General features: G+C 52.7%; 1 protein-coding gene and 2 long non-coding RNA genes across 7 annotated transcripts in view; 1 reads left to right on the top strand and 2 right to left on the bottom strand.

Moving 5' to 3' along the window:
- The window catches only part of LOC118413013, a 711,153-nt gene that overhangs the window by 523,378 nt on the left and 186,281 nt on the right, over positions 1 to 1,494 (top strand). The window lies entirely within an intron of this gene.
- The window catches only part of LOC118414515, a 660,232-nt gene that overhangs the window by 483,971 nt on the left and 174,767 nt on the right, over positions 1 to 1,494 (bottom strand). The gene's annotated exons all lie outside the window — the stretch shown is intronic.
- Positions 1 to 1,494, bottom strand: LOC118414514. Of its 5 annotated transcripts, none has more exons than XR_004830985.1 (3): positions 1,478 to 1,494; positions 744 to 862; positions 1 to 26 (listed from the first exon to the last, which is right to left on the bottom strand). It is a non-coding gene; the product is annotated as an uncharacterized LOC118414514 (long non-coding RNA). The 5 variants fall into 5 exon arrangements; XR_004830986.1 differs by lacking the exon at positions 1,478 to 1,494 and adding an exon at positions 1,436 to 1,454; XR_004830984.1 differs by lacking the exon at positions 1,478 to 1,494 and adding an exon at positions 1,289 to 1,307.

The following is a 1,494-nucleotide window of genomic DNA, read 5'->3' on the forward strand; positions in this document are numbered from 1 at the left end:
CAGCAGGATGTTCAGCAGGATGTTCCCTACAAACAAACAAACAAACAAACAAACAGGGTCAGAGGTGGGGCTACACAACACTAGCAGGGGAGAGGGTCAGTATGGGGGGCTCCCATCAACACCAGTAGGGGAGGAAAGTTCAGCTGTAACCACCTGTGTCTGCCCTGACCTTCAGCTGTACCCACCTAGACTTGTGTCTGCCCTGACCTTCAGCTATACCCACCTATGTCTGCCCTGACCTTCAGCTGTACCCACCTGTCTGCCCTGACCTTCAGCTGTACCCACCTGTCTGCCCTGACCTTCAGCTGTACCCACCTGTCTGCCCTGACCTTCAGCTGTACCCACCAACTGCCCTGACCTTCAGCTGTACCCACCAACTGCCCTGACCTTCAGCTGTACCCACTTAGACTTGTGTCTGCCCTGACCTTCAGCTATACCCACCTGTCTGCCCTGACCTTCAGCTGTACCCACCTGTCTGCCCTGACCTTCAGCTATACCCACCAACTGCCCTGACCTTCAGCTGTACCCACCAACTGCCCTGACCTTCAGCTATACCCACCTAGACTTGTGTCTGCCCTGACCTTCAGCTGTACCCACCTAGACTTGTGTATGCCCTGACCTTCCTCTGTACCCACCTAGACTTGTGTCTGCCCTGACCTTCAGCTGTACCCACCTAGACTTGTGTCTGCCCTGACCTTCAGCTGTACCCACCTGTGTCTACCCTGACCTTCAGCTATACCCACCTAGACTTGTGTCTGCCCTGACCACCAGCTGTGTCTTGCTGTCTCCAGTCTTCTTCAGGTGCAGGTTGCCGACCCCCTTGTCCTTGTAGGTTCCGTCCTTCTGGTAGAACAGCTTACACCTGGGAACAAGATCACATGATTAATGACCCTGGGAACAAGATCACATCATCATGACTATGGGAACAAGATCACATCATCATGACTATGGGAACAAGATCATATCATCATGACTATGGGAACAAGAGCATGATCCTTGGCAAGGGCCCCTGTGAAGGGAGTCAAATCCAGAGAACAGCTCAGTAAGCGAGAACACATTAAGGTAACATCACCTTTACCTGGTGATGTAAAATGATCACCTTGTGGTGTAAAAGGCTCACCTGGTGGTGTAAAATGCTCACCTGGTAGTGTAGAAGGCTCACCTGGTGGTGTAGAAGGCTCACCTGGTGGTGTAGAAGGCTCACCTGGTGGTGTAGAAGGCTCACCTGGTGGTGTAGAAGGCTCACCTGGTGGTGTAGAAGGCTCACCTGGTGGTGTAGAAGGCTCACCTGGTGGTGTAAAAGGCTCACCTGGCGGTGTAAAAGGCTCACCTGGCGGTGTAGAATGCTCATCTGGTGGTGTAAAACGCTCACCTGGTGGTGTAAAACGCTCACCTAGTGGTGTAAAACGCTCACCTAGTGGTGTAGAATGCTCACCTGGTGGTGTAAAACGCTCACCTAGTGGTGTAGAATGCTCACCTGGCGGTGTAAAATGC

This window comes from Branchiostoma floridae, chromosome 4 (genome assembly GCF_000003815.2).
Source record: "Branchiostoma floridae strain S238N-H82 chromosome 4, Bfl_VNyyK, whole genome shotgun sequence".
Classification (NCBI taxonomy): domain Eukaryota; kingdom Metazoa; phylum Chordata; class Leptocardii; order Amphioxiformes; family Branchiostomatidae; genus Branchiostoma; species Branchiostoma floridae.